This window comes from Pseudophryne corroboree, chromosome 6 (assembly GCF_028390025.1).
Source record: "Pseudophryne corroboree isolate aPseCor3 chromosome 6, aPseCor3.hap2, whole genome shotgun sequence".
Classification (NCBI taxonomy): Eukaryota; Metazoa; Chordata; class Amphibia; order Anura; family Myobatrachidae; genus Pseudophryne; species Pseudophryne corroboree.
The window spans coordinates 583,840,369-583,859,754 of NC_086449.1; the positions used below are offsets into that span (position 1 = coordinate 583,840,369).

The following is a 19,386-nucleotide window of genomic DNA, read 5'->3' on the forward strand; positions in this document are numbered from 1 at the left end:
TTATAGTTGCATAGCCGCAAGCTCATTAAGCTTTATATAGACTGCCGGGGCACCCTGGGGCACAGCTCTGACAGGTGCCGTCAGCTGTGAGAACCTATGGCAGCTGCTTAACTTGCTGTCCCAGTACCAAAGATATGAATTTTGTCCACACTTTGCACTGCAAATTAGATATTAAGCTGAGTACAAGTCTCTATCACGTTCCCTTATTAGATAAGATTATCTCCATTATATGCATTCTCATTCCGTTTGTTGTTGCCTGGACTACAGTGCTTTAGAGAGAGTGAGAGAATTGAATCTCAAGAGATTCCACAAGTTAAAAATATACAGTATTTGCCATATTGCCTAAATACACAATGTCTGATTGATATATAGATTGTAAACATGCAAGTATGGCCGTCTTACTTCTTTATCTATTTGGTAAAACACAATCTTGTTTTATTACTGCTCCTAATTTTAAAGTATTGTGACATGCTTGTCAGGGCTGCAAATAGGTGGGCTAGATGGGCACGCAACCTGGGCACTGAATTAGAGGGGATGCCGGGTCCTGGCCTTGCCAGATGTCACATAACGCACCCGACCGGCCAGAGAAGGAAGAGTAGTGGCATGGTATTTGTAGTTAATCTTTTACTCCTCTGCAGTAAAAGATAATTTACAAACCCCACGAGGCATTGTGCCCTTTCAAAGATTGTGCTGCTGCAACTCCATGTCCAGGGGTGGGGTGGAGTGTGGAGTGGAGCTGCCGGGAACTCTAGCTACTCTGCTGGCAGGACTAGGAGCTAAGGTCACTGACGGCAGTGCAGGAGGGAGATTGGGTCACCCCCATGGAGAGTACACAGAGCCTCTAATCCCCCACTCTGATCAGCATGTCGGTGTACAAGCTAGTTATACTCTCTGGTAAGTGACTGATGCTGGTGTACCTGTATCTCTCTGTCCAATCTGATCCCAGGGGTCACTGATTGTACTGGTCACACACTGGGGAAACTATTAATACACAGAACCTGAGTATACTGGTCACACAATGCATTACTATACTGGTTCCATAATTGGGTCACTAATACATAATTACTGTCTATGCTGGTCACACACAGCACCTGTCTATACTGGTAACTGGTCACATACTGGGGTCACTAACACACTGCACCTTTCATATACTGGGGTCAGCTGTCGTGATAGAAGAGTGTTTCCGCACTGACCTCAGGAATATATTTATAGGAGAGTTTTAAACCAACATTACCCATTTTTTTTGCTGTATTGTCAAAATTGCAAATTTGTTGGTGGTGCACCAAGGGTATCAGTAGTAACCTACTGTTAGGTCCAATTGTGAACAAGAGAAAAGAAAGATGAGACCCTTGTCTGGCGCACTCATTAGTTAGAACAAAATATTGTATGATTGTATACATTTTTTAAAACATGACTTTTATTCAAATATTTTAAAATGTATTTCCCCTTCTAATATGTACACTTAACAGTGTGTACTAGGAGAACAGTATAAGGCTCAAATATAGAAGCGGTAACAGGTTTTCAACCCCATTTAACATATTCAATAGCAATGGTCACATGGGACATTAGTGCCTGCTAAATGAGTTACTATGTTGTCTTGAATACACTGGCTCTGGTGGGATCCTAAGGTTTAACCTCCCATTGAATATACCAGTTGTGCTTCAACCAGTGGTAATAGTACTACTTGGACCTAACTGGCCAATCGGTGGTCCAGGCTCTCTTTGCCACAGAACACATTGGCCTGTGGTACTCCAGGGCAATTTCAGTCCCCAAGGAGTACACTAGCCAGTACCTGTAGCCCGGGGAATATACACTATATTTGTATGATTTTGCGCAATATGAGAAAGCTTTTCTATTGAATCTGGATTGTGACATAACGCTAATTTGGATTAATGTTATCTGTATAGGAATTATATAATACGGAAAACTAGTAATTATAGATACTACAATGAATATTTTTCCATCTGAACAATATCAGTATAAATAATTTCCGCTGATAAATGGGATATATAGGAATCTAGAGCTTTCACAGTACGGTGGATTTAATCCTATATTTGGGAGTATCGGCCAGACAGAACTGGCAACAATCTAGTAACATATAGGAATACCACTGCAGAGTCTTTCTATATTAATTGTCAGTATTCCCATTAACACGTCCTTTTGATTTTCCAATATTTCTGTAAATTCCAGGACTCTCACTGGTGATTCAGCATAAGATTTCCCGATGCCTGGGACAGTTTTTCAACTGACAGGGTGCTGTCTAACACCAACAGCAGATTGGTTCTCTTTTCCTATAAACCTGTACCTATTTACCTCCATTTTTTCTTATATCCTTGAACTCTCATCAACGATTCGGGGGATAAGACACTCCTATTTGCTATCAAACCACACTGAAATTGCCCAATCTCGTCCGATATTGGAAGCGATAAAGTGTTGGGCCGGGCAAGTATCTGGAGGGGGACCCCCAGAGAATACCCGGTGTAGTAATTTACAGGTAACCAATCCAGTCTAACGCTGAAAGCAGATGCACATCCATGTTTCTCTCTCTCTTTGCCTCCTTGTTCTAATTGTTTGATAAATTGGTCTTCACAGATGGGATGGTGAATAATTGTGGCAATACAGTAATAAACTTTTTTATTACAGGTTGAGTATCCCATATCCAAATATTCCGAATTACGGAATATTCCGAATTACGGACTTTTTTGAGTGAGACTGAGATAGTGAAACCTTTGTTTTTTGATGGCTCAATGTACACAAACTTTGTTTAATACTCAAAGTTATTAAAAATATTGTATTAAATGACCTTCAGGCTGAGTGTATAAGGTGTATGTGAAACATAAATGAATTGTGTGAATGTAGAGACACTTTGTTTAATGCACAAAGTTATAAAAAATAATGGCTAAAATGACCTTCAGGCTGTGTGTATAAGGTGTATATGTAACATAAATGCATTCTGTGCTTAGATTTAGGTCCCATCACCCTGATATCTCATTATGGTATGCAATTATTCCAAAATACGGAAAAATCCCATATCCAAAATTCCTCTGGTCCCAAGCATTTTGGATAAGGGATACTCAACCTGTATTGTGTACAATAACCCGAATACAGGGTGTATGTCATTGTGCTAAAATCCAAGGTAGGCTATTGAATAGGCGTTATTCGTTTTTTCCAGAGTGTGCTGTGTAACAAGTCCGTCTCAGGACCATAATAATACTCCTGCTGCATATTAGGCAATCTAGCCTTTAATATTATTGAAAAAATAAGTAAACTTAATAAGATAATATTGTATACTGAATTGTATACTATTGTATATTTGAGCCTTATACTGTTCTGCTAGTACACACTGTTAAGTGTACATATTAGAAGGGGAAATACATTTTAAAATATTTGAATAAAAGTCATGTTTTAAAAAATTAATACAATTATACAATATTTTGTTCTTACTAATGGGTGCGCCAGACAAGGGTCTCATCTTTCTTTTCTCTTGTTCACATACTGGGGTCAGTAATACACCACACATGTTACATACTGGGGTCAGTAATATACCACACATGTTACATACTGGGGTCAGTAATACACCACACATGTTACATACTGGGGTCAGTAATATACCACACATGTTACATACTGGGATCAGTAATACACTGCACCTGTTAAAAACTGGGGTTAGTTATACACCTACTGTGTGGAATTACGTATATAAGGGTACTACTGTGTTGTGTAATGAGAATAAGGGGAGTTATGTGTGGTGTAATGTTAATAAAGGGTACTATTGTGCGGTGTAATGTGAATAATGTTTCACTACTGTGTGGCATAATTTGAATTGGGTTGGGGAGGGTGGGTGCAAAATTTCTGCTTTGCCTCAGGTGGCAAATCCTAGTTTGGACCCTGTGCTTGCCTACTTTCCAGAATGTCAAGGATGTTCACAACTTTTGGGGAGCAGTCCTGGAGTCTCATGTGAGAAGACCAGCCTTCTGGATTCCACCCAGTGGCGGACTGGACTGCTGTTACATGATTTGTGATTCCATGCTCTCTGCACCAACCAATCTGGTCATCCCCTCCAGATTCTTTTTAAATGTGTCTTTCAAAACAATGTATGCATTGAGGACTATTGCTTCACAATATAATTATAGGCTAATAATAGTAGTAAATTACAGTGTAGCTGACTGCTAGACAGGCAGCTAGTGCAGTCACTAGTTCATATAGATGTGTACTATACTGTATTTACTCATTTTCTTTCATGTTATTGTCCTCAGAATACCCACAAAGAGCCAGGCAAAGTGCGGTCACACCACCCAGAGAAGTAAGACGACTTCAGCCAGTGGGCTTACCTTTTCACTGCTACAGGGACATCCAATTCTATACAGAAAGATGAGAGCCAGAGGCAGGAAAAGACTTTCTGTAGATCAAGTGTGTTCACCATTTATTCATCTACACAGTCCTCAATAAAATGAGCATGTAGCAGGTTAACCCTTTCTGTGTTCTCCTGCTCTTCATTTAAGAGACTTTCTCCTTCATCTGGCCATTAGAGAACACTGTAACTGGCCAGAATTGCAAGTGTAAGTTACATGAATTCTAATTAATACAATGAGGTTGTCAGTTATATAATAGATACTCATTATATAACATATGATCACAAGCAATCAGAGGAAACATTAAATATCCTCCAGCACGAAAGAATGGTATCTGATACCATTCATCTTAGCTGTGTATTAAAATGAGAGGGAGCCCGTGTGCATATGTCCATGGACCCCCACCCCTCTAGGAGAAAAAAACATCATAGTCTACAGAAGCATGGTGCCAGTGCCATATTTCCAAAGCTAGTGCCAGAGGTCTGGGCATGCTGTGAAGAGGAATGAAGTAAAGCAATGGGTGCACCCCCTGTACTGCACACCTTGCACCACTATGCCACGGATTCATCCCTCTAAAATAAGATTAAAATAAAAATATTAAAACTAAATTCAAGTTTGACCAAATTCGATCAAACTGGGATTCAGCGAAGTATAAGATAACACACAAGTTCAACTGTAACATTTACTGAAGAAATCCAAGCATGAAAATCTGGACCTGTGGGAGCCATCCATGACCTGGCCAGACATACCTATGCTAGTGTGCACATATAGGTACTATATTTATCAAAATCACCGTCCTGCTTAGTGCTAATGCAGCAACATTTAATAATGTAAATTGGCTTGGAATTGGAAGTGGTTAAGGCAGTTTCACCTTGACTCAGAAGGCTTTAACTATAAAACATTCCATAGTAAGTGACAGAAGGTCCCCTGATCCATCTGGCATTAGGGCATAGATCAGACTGCCGGCCCCCAAATCCCACCAATCAACAGGGGTTAAAATAGGGGTGCAATATAAATAATTGAATTTGTTGAAATCTAACAGAAGCACTAGCTTCATGGGGGCTCTCAAGTGCTGCCTTCCAAAAATAAGTTGTAATGACAATGACAAAAAAGAATCATCTGGCTCCATCTGGCCAGCAGCCTAACGGGGCTCTCATGCAGGGCAGCATGCTGTGCTGCCCCCCAGCAAGTGTCAACCTGGACAAGTGCCTCACATTCCTGGTAGGATATCTACCACTGATAAGGATAAGGAGCCTAGAATAAAAATGACATTTATCAGTGGTGAATGGGTAAGACATGAGGACTCTGTTTCGTGTTTTGGTTTTTGTTCTAAATCTGCAAAACCACCCTCGTGTCTTGGTTTTGGATCTGTATTTAAACAAAATGCTGGAAACAGCTAAAATCATGTAATTTGGGCCTATTTTTGTTCCTACAGTATTATTAACCTCAATAACTTTTATTTCCAGTAATTTCCTGTCAATTTTGACCAACTCACAGCTCACAATATTGTTCACCAATATTGGCCAAATGCTGGGTTTGGCTAAACTAAGCAACAGACACATGGCATTTATTTCTGTTTAAAATGTGTTGCAAATTAGTAATGTATTAGCAATAACCAATCGAACCAACTCACAAGTACTTTCAATATAAAACAGTACAACACAGAAATTTACTAAGAGTAGTGTGTGGGATATCATTGCTCAAAAGTAGTAGTAGTTAACAAACAGCTAAGAAAAAACACCCATAAACAATGTGTTAAAATAGCAATAGTAGAAGTGGATGCCCTCTACATTAGTCCACATGCCTGTTCTCAGGGCCCAATCTGTGCCTCCCTCCTGTTGGCCCTGGGCCACTGATGACTGGCACTCTGTGGCCATATAAAACCCTGAGCATTTAGCCTTTTTGTTGAGGCCAGGTCCGTCAACAGGGGGGACAAAGGGGACATCCGTAGAGTTCCCTGAGGCTCAGGGGGCCCCAAGGATCAGGGGCACATAAAAAATCGGATGCAGTGCCTAAAAATGCTTTTTAAAGTGTTCCTTCAAACTAAGTAAAAAAAAAAATAACCGGCTGCAGGTAGAAACCCAACCCACCCATTGCGGGTAGACATGCCAGCCGTAGCCTACAAATAATAGTGCACTTATTGTGACAGTAGGTGGGAGGGGGCCACCTGATTGTAAATGCCCCCGGTGGTGCCTGTGAGGATGATGATGGTCCAGATGCTCCAGTGTACACACCGCTATATCAGCATGAGCATTGCCTGGCTTGTGTGTGGCTGCAGCAGCCTGTTGGCTGGACGAGAATGCAGGGAGCTATTGGCAGAGAGCTGTGGGAAGTTGGGAACGTCTCTCAGCCAATCAGCGGTCAGCTTATAGACTTCAATTGGAATTTGAAATGGAACCCAAATCCAAAACAACGACTTTCATTTGCTTTCCTTCTCTTACTTGGCCAAAGCAACCAATAAGTTTGTAAGTGCCATTTATAGACTGTGCTAAACAGTGGCGTAAGTTCGTCACAATTGCCCGGAGGCAAGATAAATATTGGTACCCCCCTATTTCCTAATATATGTATGTATGTGTGTGTGCGTGTGTGTATGTATATATATATATGTGTGTGTGTGTGTGTGTGTGTGTGTGTGTGTGTGTGTATGGAGTGTTCTGGGGAAAAAAATTAGATACTGTATTTATACATCTAATTATCTTTTATTTTAAATCACACATTTCTTAGCAGTCATACCCAGGATTAGAACCCAAGACCTGTTACACTAACAGCAGACACTTTACTGATGGAGTTATTTGCTCCTGTAGAGGAAGCATGAGAATTCTAACTATGTGAAGTTACGTGTAATTGTCAGAGAAGTATCTTCATATAGTTAAAATTCTCATATTTCCTATACAGGAGCAAACAGATTCATCAGTAAGGTGTCTGCTTCCAGTGTAATAGGTCATGGTTTCTAATCCTGGGTGTGATACTTGTAAAATGTGTATATTCAGTATAAATAAAGAGGGTGTGATTTGTAAGGTGCAGGGACCAGTGAGGAAGTCGGCCACTGAAAAGACAGCGGCAGCTATCAAATAACTTAATTCAATGGTGTCACAGAATGGGAGGAGAGGTACCCCCCTTCAGAGCAGGAGCCCGGCGGCAGATGACTCCGTTGTCTCCCAGAGTTCTGCCTCTGGTGCTAAATAAAAGACAGAAGCTGCTTGGTTGCTATGATAAATCTCCCCCTTAGTATTTAGTTTTAGGTGGACAATCGGAAATACTATTTAAACTGCTCTTCTCTAAACCATTTGGGCAAATTTCCTTAAAATATAAAAAAAAAACTTTGCCAATATATTTATGCATGCAAATTTCAGTAAAGCATTCTAATTAAAGTTAAATGTTACTAATGGCTATTGCTGTCAGCATTATATATGTATATCAAAATCCATGACTAGAACATTATTGTGTTTTTATGAGACTTCTTATCCTGACATTCTATATAAGACTTTATTCAGGAACATTTTTTAGAGCAAATGAGCCGCGCTATGGTGGATCAGTGCTAGTAGCTGTACAAAGGAGGATGACCACCTCTTACCCGGTGTCCCCCACACTGTCCTCTTACTATGTCCCGTGTCTTCCTAAGTCACCTGGTCTGTCAGGAACATAAGAACACAGTCATTATGTCAGGAATAGAAAGCCAATACGGTTTGTATAAAAGCAATAATTATAGCACTTTAAGCAGCATTTATGTTGCTTAATGTGAACAGATCACCATTTTCTTTTCAAAGCCCATCATGTAAATGCTCAGTGCCTGTTGTCCTCACAGTACTGAGAAAGGGACTTCAGTGTTTGAGGTAATGCGCCTGAAAAGGATTTCAATTAATAAGACTACTTGTTCAATTAACAGAGGATGCATCATAAATAGCATGTGTTTTGCTGCTTTCACACAGTCGTCTACTTCTACAGAAGTGACAAAAATAAACAGTGTGAATTATAGAGATCTATACTGTGTCCCCTATGACAATGATTTGGGTCCCTGGATTTACAGCCTAGAACATAATGGTTGCAAAATTATCATCAGGTCAATTTACAATATATGGCCCATCCTCTGGTTTCCATGTATGCCTGCTAGCCTTGAACTACAGTATTAATTTAATCAGTTAAAGCGGGTTAATAAAGAAACTAAAGGGGTTTAGTGAAGAAACAGAGAAAACACAAGGTGAAAACAGATTATGAGCACATTTATCTCTATGTGGTTTTTATTATACCCATCTTAATAGCTCAGCTCAGCACTTGATAAAAGTCACAATATTATGAGTGAAACCAGTAGAAGAACTGCAAACATAGTTATAGCAGGAAACTCCACAAGATAGGAGTCCTGTCTGTGAAGATATTACTGTACATTGTACGTGTTAATGTGCCCATACATCAGGAGCATATTGAGCCAATTCGACGTTCTCATACATGTTGGAAATCCTCAGTTCACCAATTCTAACCCAAAAATTATTGGGATCTGTGAGTCGGGGATTTTTAACCTGCTGGATTTTGCCGATTCCCCAACAAATCGTTCATCTGTAAATCGGTAATCTTATAAACCCTTGTGTTAACACATACAGTACAGTACCTATATGAGTCAATAGAAAGTTTTAAATAATTTATATAATATTAATCATTTTAGCATTATTCTTGCCTTAAGACGTGGCTAATTCTTGCTCATATCTTTAGTATTCAGCATTTATAAATCAGGAAACAAGCTCAAACATAGCAACGTTATATTACATATATGCATCATAGAAACATAGAATTTGACGGCAGATAAGAACCACTTGGCCCATCTAGTCTGCCCCCTTTTTTCCCCCCATATTTTTATCTCAAAACTTATTTGATCCTTATTTCTTTGTAAGGATATCCTTATGTCTATCCCATGCATGTTTAAATTGCTCTACTGTCTTAGCCTCTACCACCTCTGATGGGAAGCTATACCACTTATCCACTACCCTTTCCGTGAAGTCAGTTTTCCTCAAATTTCCCCTGAAACCCCCCCTCCCTCCAGTCTCGGTGCATGTCCTCGTGTCCTATTTCTTCTCTTCATTTGGAAAATGTTTCCCTCCTGGACTTTTTTTTAAAACCCTTCATATATTTGAAAGTTTCTATCATGTCCCCCCTTTCCCTTCTCTGCTTCAAACTATACATATTGAGATTTCTTAGTCTTTCTGGGTATGTGTTGTGATGTAGGCCATGCACCATTTTAGTTGCCCTTCTTTGTACAGTCTCTAGTATATTAATATCCTTTTGAAGATATGGCCTCCAGAATTGAACACATTATTCTAGATGAGGCCGTACCAATGACCTATAAAGTGGCATTATTACTTCTTTCTGCTGCTGATTCCTCTCCCAATGCAGCCAAGCATCTGACTAGCCTTCCTCATTGCTTTGTTACATTGCTTACCTGCCTTTAAGTCACCTGAAATACTGACTCCTAGAGCCCTTCCCTCAGTAGTTTCCAGTATAGTGCCATTAATACTATATTTAGCCTTTGGATTTTTGAGACCCAAGTGCATGATTTTGCATTTTTTGGCATTAAACTGTAATTGCCACACTCTTGACCATTCCTCTAGTTTACTTAGATCCTCAGTCATTTGTTTTACCCCACCTGGTGTGTCTACCCTGTTGCATACCTTTGTGTCATCTGCAAAAAGGCATACTTTCCCTTTAATGCCATTTGCAATGTCACCAATAAAGATATTGAAAAGCACTGGTCCAAGTACAGATCCCTTGGGTACTCCTTTGGTAACATTTCCCTCCTGTGAATGCACTCCATTTACCACAACTATCTGTTTTCTATCCTGCAACCAAGATCTTATCCATTCAATAATCCTAGTATCCAATCCCAAACTTCCAAGTTTATTTAGCAGTCTGCGATGTAGAACAGTGTCAAAAGCCTTACTTAAGTCTAGATAATCTATATCCATGGCTCCACCTTTATCCATCACTTTAATCACACAGTCAAAAAAGTCAATAAGATTTTTTGACATTATCTCCCTCCAAGTGAATCCATGCTGTTTGGGATACTGTAAATTGCTGGATTTGAGATAGTCTACAACTCTTTCTTTTAGAGTGTTTCCATCAATTTCCCTACTACTGATGTAAGACTTACTGGTCTGTAGTTGTTTGCCTCTTCTTTGCCTCCACTTTTGTGCAGTGGGACTACATTCGCTCTTTTCCAGTCCTCTAGAATTACTACTGTAGCTAATGACTAGTTGAATAATTCTGTCAATGGTGCTACCAGCACCAGTGGCGTAACTAGAAATTTTTCTCCCCCAAGCCAAAAAATTCTTCGGCGCCCCCCCCCCCCCCCCCATAATTGGCACTAGGAAAGGGACAAAAAGGGGCGTGGTTTTGTTTAAATGGGCGCGGCTTCGCATAAAGAGGCGTGGCATTGCAGGAATGGACTACCTTATACCCCAGTTTTGCAACCTGCACGCCCAGACGTTAGCCACCACAGGAAAGAAAAATAATCCTGATTCATGCCCCTTCCATTATTTGTCATTTTTCCTCCTTATAGTAATGCCCAGTATATATTATGCCACATACTGCAAAGGCCCTCAGACATTATGCCACACACAATAATGCACATGACACAATATGCACACACCGTAATGCCCCCGACACATTATGCCACACACCGTAATGTCTATGACACATTATGACAGGAATCGCAATGCCCGTTATACATTATGCTACACACTGCAATGCCCCTGATACATTATAGCACATACCACAATGCCCATGATATAGTATACCACACACCGCAATGTCCGTGATACATTATGACACACACCGCAATGTCCGTGATACATTATGACACACACTGCAATGAACCTGAGACATTATACCACATACCACAATGCCCATGATATAGTATACCACACACCGCAATGTCCGTGATACATTATGGCACACACCGCAATGCCCGTTATACATTATGCCACACTGCAATGACCCTGAGACGTTATACCACATACCACAATGCCCGTGATATAGTATACAGACACCGTAATGCCTGACACATTATGCCACACACCGCAATGCCCATTATACATTATGCCACACACTGCAATGACCCTGAGACATTATACCACATACCACAATGCCCGTGATCTAGTATACCATACACCGTAATGCCTGTGACACATACCGCAATGCCCGTTATACCCTATGCCACACTGCAATGCCCCTGAGACATTATACCACATACCACAATGCCTGTGATATAGTTTGCCACACACCGTAATGCCTGTGACACATTCTGACACACACCGCAATGTCCGTGATACATTATGCCACACACCGTAATGCCCATTACACATTAAGTCCTACATTAAGGCTTCTAATTACTTTTAAATTACCTGCTCGTTGCCAGGGGTTTCATGCTCTTGGTTCCATGCACAGTGCCTGGGGTTTTCATGCTCAGGGTGTCATGCTCGTTGCCAGGTGTTTCATGCACTCGGTGTCATGCTCGTTGCCAGGGGTTTCATGCACTGGGTGTCATGCTCATTGCTAGGGGGTAGTGCTTGTTGCTAGGGCTGTGCTCCCAGTGCCACATATGTCCTCAGTGCCAGATATTCCCCCACGGTGCCAGGTACTCACATGCCCCCAGTGCCAAATATAGCCTCTCCCCCCAGTGCCACATATGCCCCCAGTGCCAGATATTCCCCCACAATGCCAGGTGCTCACGTGCCCCCAGTGCCAAATATAGCCCCCCATGTGCCAGGTACACATACAGTGCCATATATGCCCCCTCAGTGCCCCCCCAGTGCCATATATGCCCCCTCAGTGCCTCCCCAGTGCCATATATGCCCCCTCAGTGCCCCCCAGTGCCATATATGCCCCCTCAGTACCCCCCAGTGCCATATATGCCCCCTCAGTGCCCCCCCAGTGCCATATATGCCCCACCAGTGCCATATATGCCCCCTCAGTGCCATATATGCCCCCTCAGTGCCTCCCCAGTGCCATATATGCCCCCTCAGTGCCCCCCAGTGCCATATATGCCCCCTCAGTGCCCCCCAGTGCCATATATGCCCTCAGTGCCCCCCAGTGCCATATATGCCCCCTCAGTGCCATATATGCCCCCTCAGTGCCCCCCACAGTGCCATATATGCCCCCTCAGTGCCATATATGACCCCTCTGTGCCCCCCCAGTGCCATATATGCCTCCTCAGTGCCCCCAGTGCCATATATGCCCCCTCAGTGCCATATATGCCCCTCAGTGCCACCCCAGTGCCATATATGCCCCCTCAGGCCATATATGCCCCCTCAGTGCCCCCCCCTGTTCCATATATGCCCCCTCAGTGCCCCCCCAGTGCCATATATGCATACCTCCCGCAGTGTCCCGCGATGGGGGGGGGGGGCAGTTGGGAGTCTCCTACAGTCACTGCTCTGCATAGCAGAGCAGTAGTGAATAGACGCTGTGCGCATGCGCACAGCGTCTATTCAGCGCAGACAGTGGGAGAGAGGGCATGCCAGCAGCTCACAGAGCGCTGGGCATGCCCCCTCAGTGATGAAACGGGGGCGTGGCCCGCGATCGCGGGTCCTCCGCGAAGCCACGCCCCCTTTTCATAGGACACGCCCCCCGACACGCCGGAGACTCAGAGGGACACAGGAGAGGCGCACGCTGTGCCCTCCGTGTCCCTACTTCACAGCGGGGGGCTAGTGACAACAGATTGACATGCGGACGTTCGTCCGCATGTCAATCTGCTCTAAATCAGTGGCGGCGCCCCCGCAGCCCCTCGCCCCCAAGCCACCGCGAGGGCTGCGGGGGCAGTAGTTACGCCACTGACCAGCACCTCTTTAAGTTATTTTAGTATCCTAGGATGTATCCCATCTGGCCCCATAGATTTGTCCACTTTCAGCTTTGAGAGTTCTGTTAGGACCTTCTCCTCTGTAAATGTTCTAGTTTCATTTTCCTGAATATCCCTGCAGCTTAACTTTAGCCCCTTCCCCTCTCTTTCAGTAGTGAATACTGAGCAAAAATAATTATTAAGATAATCTGCTATTATATTTTCTACCTCAACAAAACTCCCAGTCTGCCTTTAGTTTTATTATTCTGCCTTTTGTTTTTCTCCTTTCGCTTATATACCTAAAAAAAAACAAAAAACCGTTTTGCCTCCTTTTACCCACTGACTGGGCCATTTTCTCCTCAGCTTGTGCCTTTGCACATATATATCTCTTTGTCTTCATTATTTTGTGTCTGCTTATATTTCCTAAAAGCCATCTTTTTTGCTTTCACAATATTTGCTATTTCTTTCGCAAACCTCACTGGCTTCCTTTTCCTTGTGTTTTTCCTAACACTTTTGATACAAAGGTCTGTTGGCTTTAACATTGGGGGTCATTCCGAGTTGTTCGCTCGCAAGCGGATTTTAGCAGATTTGCTCATGCTAAGCCGCCGCCTACTGGGCGTGAATCTTAGCATCTTAAAATTGCGAACGATGTATTCGCAATATTGCGATTACACACCTCGTAGCAGTTTCTGAGTAGCTCCAGACTTACTCGGCATCTGCGATCATTTCACTGCTTGTCGTTCCTGGTTTGACGTCACAAACACACCCAGCGTTCGCCCAGACACTCCCCCGTTTCTCCGGCCACTCCTGCGTTTTTTCCGGAAACGGTAGCGTTTTTTCCCACACGCCCATAAAACGGCCTGTTTCCGCCCAGTAACACCCATTTCCTGTCAATCACATTACGATCGCCAGAACGATGAAAATGCCGTGAGTAAAATTCCTAAGTGCATAGCAAATTTACTTGGCGCAGTCGCAGTGCGGACATTGCGCATGCGCATTAAGCGGAAAATCGCTGCGATGCGAAGATTTTTACCGAGCGAACAACTCAGAATGACCCCCATTGCACTTTTTAATGTTTCCCACCTCTCCTGCACTGCTTCCAAATTCCTCCACTCTGCCAAAGAATCGCTTACACATTTTCCCATCCCTACAAAATCAGCCTTCCAAAAATCCAACACCTTTGTTTTTGTATGGGATGAGTCAGTCTCTATCTTTATGCTGAACCATACTGCTTGATGATCACTGGATCCCAGATTTTCACCCACTTTTACGTCCGATATTGTGTCTCCATTTGTCTAATATTGTGTCTTTCCGAGTGGGCTCCCTCAACAATTGGTGGAGGGATGCTCCCTGCAGGGAATTTAAAATGCATCAATGTAGGCTCAGTGATTTCCAATATTATGGTAAGGTAGAAATAATGGAAATAAATCTAATCCAAATGCTAAAAAAAAATGTGATTGTATAAATGGGGCATGTATTAAGGGAGTTTTAGAATGAGGCTATATGAAAATGCAATTTCCCAAGTAGTTATTTAAAAAATACCATTTCAAATATTGTTCTAAGAGTTCTTTCGTAGAACAGTGTTGAGAGGTTAATAAAGCGTTGTTGATAATGTCAATTTAAACATATTCTTAAAGGTTATCTCACCATATTTCTTTTACGCAGCAGTTGGTGCTTATTTCAGTTTTCAAATATGTTGCATTTATTTTTAATCCATGCTTATTAACCCACAGTTTGACACTTGTCTGAATCTTATAGAAATGTTTGTCCTTCAAAAAAAAATAAAAAAAATAAAGCTAATATATTAACTACAGAATCTACACTAAAACCACTCCAGCGAATGTCTTCTCCCTCCATTTACATGTGATCTGGAGTTATTTGACTAACCTAGTGAGTAAGGAGTTAACGCTTAAAGTTGCTGTAAATCCTGCATCAGAATAATCCGTGTGTCCATGCAATGAAGGCAGACCTCAGAGACAGTTTGGCAGAATTAGCCACTAGATATTATTAGAGTCTAATTTATGCACAGATCGGACAGGGTCTGATGTGTGCAAAGTGACAGCCTACCAGCTAGTTTATATCCTAACATACCTCTCTAGTGCTAGAAGCAGTCTCATGTGCTTAGAAACAAGTGTCAGTGCATATTTGGCAGAAGCCTGCAACGTACGTATCACTTCATCGGTAGCAGCTATGCGCAGAGTTCCCAAAAGGAATCGCCCATTACCAGTGCTAACATGCAGATAAATCAGCCATCTCTCTCTCTCTGCATGCAGATGGGGTCATGTTGTTAAACCAGTGAAATATGAAATGGCTTTCAACCCAGGACAGGTTTTTTTTTAATTAAATTAATTGCCAACGACACTGTAAAAATGCTGATGGGTAGTAAATGCAGCATTATGGCGCCCATTTATCTTTGTGCTGTAAATTAAGAGCTACACCTTGAGACCAATGTGTGAGAGGCCAGTTACAGACAGGCATATAAAATGGTCCTATCAGGGTATTGGACCTTATTCCTACAGCTGGATACACCATGCACTAGTTTCTAGAAGAACTGTCAGTAATAACCGGTGTATGATAAAAGGAAGATAATATATTTAATATTTAAAACAGTGTTTGTACAATGGTCCAATTGTTTAGGGATTTCCTACATTCTACACCTGTATGCACCCCAAGGATAACAATTAAATTTCTCATGGATTGCATTAAGACACATTCATTATAAGAAACAAAATATAGTCAAGTAACCATATCCTAAAGCAGTGAACAGGAGCAAATACTTGCTCCCAAACCGTGTCCCAGGTGCCAGTTTACCAGTAAGGAAACACAGCAGAGGTAAATGCCAGAAACATCAGTTTGTGTACTATAACATGTACTATAACATATACAACATTCAAAATACAATAAAGGATATGTATCAAACTACTATCACGAGAGATAAAGGGGGTAATTCCAAGTTGATCGCAGCAGGAAATTTTTTAGCAGTTGGGCAAAACCATGTGCACTGCAGGGGTGGGGGGGGGGCAGATATAACGTGCAGAGAGAGTTAGATTTGGGTGGGTTATTTTGTTTCTATGCAGGGTAAATACTGGCTGCTTTATTTTTACACTGCAATTAAGATTGCAGATTGAACACACCACACCCAAATCTAACTCTCTCTGCACATGTTATATCTGCCTCCCCTGCAGTGCACATGGTTTTGACCAATTGCTAACAAACTTGAAGCTGCGATCAACTCAGAATTAGGCCCAAAGTGGAGAAGATGCCCATATCAGTTAGCAGCTGATTGGTTGCTATGGGAAGCTTCACCGCTTTATCTCTCTCTCAGGACCCCACACAGTTTAAGTTTTACAGGTCACCTATGGATTTTTAAAATGTGACAGTTGGTGATACACAGTGCACTGGCTGGGTGTCCTGGAAAACGTGAACTGTGTGGTATCCTGGGGGCCGAGTTTAAGAACCACCGTTCTAGAGTCTTAGGGGTCTATTTACTAAGCCTTGGATGGAGATAAATTACCAACCAACCAGCTCCTGTCGTTTTTCAAACACAGCCTATGATATGGCAATTAGGATCTGATTGTCTGGTACTTTATCTCCGTCCACTTTATCTCCATCCAAGGCTTAGTAAATAGACCCCTTATATCTAAAACCATAGTTATACTGTTACATCATAAAAATAAAAGGGTCAGATTCAATTAGCCGCAAGCTCTGCAATGTACATACAGGTATTATATTTGAAGGGCTGAAACTAGGATTTTCATCACCCGAGGCAAGGCAGTAATTTGGCGCCCCTTCCTCACCCCCAAAAAACAAACAAACACACAAACAAAAACACAGCAACACAAACTCTGTCAGACCAAAATAATCAGATTATCAAAAAATTTGAAAAAAATAGATACTATTGGACAATATTACCCTACGTGCCTCAAATGCCCTAAGCGTCACATGCCCCACCAGCGTGTTTAACTACATGCTCCTCTGTGCGTCCTCATACATTGCACTATATCATAACACTTCATCACTGCACTACATTCTCCTATCCACTGCACTACATCACTATACTACATCCCCTACATGCTGAACTACATCAATACACCACATGGCCCTATGCACCGCACTACATGCCCTATATACTACACTACATCACTACACTACATCCCCTTATATGCTATACCACATCAGTGCACTACATGCCTTTATATACTGCAATACATTGCTACACTAGATACCATATATGGTACACTACATCACTACACTACATCCCCCTATAAGCTACACCAAATCCGCCCATCTGGGAGGCAAAGCAGAGGTTGATACTGGGAGCACAGGGTGCTTCTATAGCTTGTACAGTGCACTGCACACTAGTCGCAGCACTGTATGGCAAAGAAGACTGCTTAAGACAGTAGCCGACATAGGAGAGATCCCAGGTAGCGGAGCTCACCTGCACAGCGTCGGAGCCAGCTGCGGGCAGACAGGTGGGTCAGAGACACTGCCCCGGGAGCTGTCTGCTGTCTCACTGGAGCAAAACAGCACTGCCGGTTAAAATAAAAACAACAACAAAAACCCTGCTCCTCTGTAAATCTTTTGCGCCCCCTCAAATCCTGCACCCGGGGCGCATGCCCCCTTAGCCCCTCCTCCCCCCCAATTACGGCCCTGACATTAGGTAGAACATTGCCTAGTTTTGATTTAACTTCTGTAGCATGCTACAGTAATAGAAATAAGCAATGTTTCTAACCATCAATCAATGTGGTTCTTATAGATCCTTGTGCTTAACCAAAATTGCCCCATAATTTAGTTAAGATTAAAGAGAAAGGAAACAAACACGACAACATTGTTAACTTAAGATTACACAAAACCTTAATGGCCACCATGCTGAGGAAAGGCTTTCTAATGACATTGTCCATAAAACACTAAACAACTATATAAATGACTGCTAATTTACTAAAAAACTTTCATCTGAATAACGTATTTGTATGTATTTGTTACTAATGTTATGCTTTCTTTGATTCCGGGGATGTTTAATTAGCGTGATCACAGTGATATCACATAATACAGAACCTGAGAGATCAGCAGTGATCACACCTCACAGAGTTCAGAGATATCGAATATGAGTGACTATAGAAAGCACTAACATTACTTACCTATTTCGCAGGTTAGTAGTCTTCAGTATGACCAAGCTGAGGTAGAGGCTAGCTTTAATACTGCACTAAATATGACGTTTTAAAATGTAGCTTTGCTATCAAGGTCAGAGATTTCCTGCAACAGTAGTTCCTCATTTTTGTAACTTTTGTACCAACCAATCAGTTCCTGTAATTTGTTTTCCAAACACAGCCTGTAACATGGCAGTTAGAAGCTGATTGGCTGGTGCTTTATCACCGTGCTATTTATCACTCTCCAAGGCTTGATGAATCTGGGCCTGAGTGCACAATGATAACAATGGGAGTGAATGTAGTAGCAGTCAGTGGTTGCATTTTGTGTATTGTATTCCTTTTGAATTGTCTTACCATTATCTACAAATTAGGTATCCTTATGTTAGCACTGACAAATAACACTGGGTGTATATTTACTTAAGGTCAATTTTCATCGATTTAGAACGATTTTTCGATTGATGAAAATCTAACTCAATATTATGTTTCCGGTGCCAAAACACACATTTACTAACATTCAAAAATTCATCTGTTACTAAATATGCGTTACAGCTCCTGAAACACAACATCGATTTAGATCAAGTTTCATTGATTTAAAATCAATCCGAATTGATGAAAATCAACCTTTAGTAAATATACCATAGCTCTCTAGAAGATTGTCTAAGAACATGGCTATGAATTGGCGATCAAAAAATCAAATGACATACTTTTTAAGAAACCAAATAAAAGGAGGAATGCTTTGCATCTGAAATGATAATACAACAATAGGAATCAAAACAGGCTATCACTTTTACTGATCTCTTAGAAAATGACCTTTTCAATAGAGAGTCATATCTATTTGCAGTCAGAAAATAATAAAATGATATGTAGATTATACAGATGCAAGAAAATGTGCCCAATCTTACTTATTTCAGAAGTGTATTCATTTGTAAGGAACATGTAACGTGAGATAATTAGTTATATATTTGTTAATTTCAATTTACTTTATGGCAAAAAATATAATATGCAATTCGCAACATAATGAAATATCCGGTCTTTGTTTCCAGCATTCCTCTTAATTTATAAATATGAC

The 19,386-nt window shown here is 41.5% G+C and overlaps 1 protein-coding gene across 8 annotated transcripts in view; it reads left to right on the forward strand.

Moving 5' to 3' along the window:
- Window positions 1-19,386, forward strand: part of UNC5A (unc-5 netrin receptor A) — a 526,593-nt gene that overhangs the window by 212,544 nt on the left and 294,663 nt on the right. For 2 of the 8 annotated variants that reach the window (XM_063927928.1, XM_063927927.1), the window contains exon 2: window positions 4,257-4,559. The exons of 5 other annotated variants lie outside the window; for them this stretch is intronic. The gene's annotated coding sequence lies outside the window, so the exon portion shown is untranslated. Of the gene's footprint in view, window positions 1-718; window positions 895-4,256; window positions 4,560-19,386 lie in introns of those variants that run through there. One more of the 8 variants, XM_063927926.1, reaches the window with a different exon arrangement.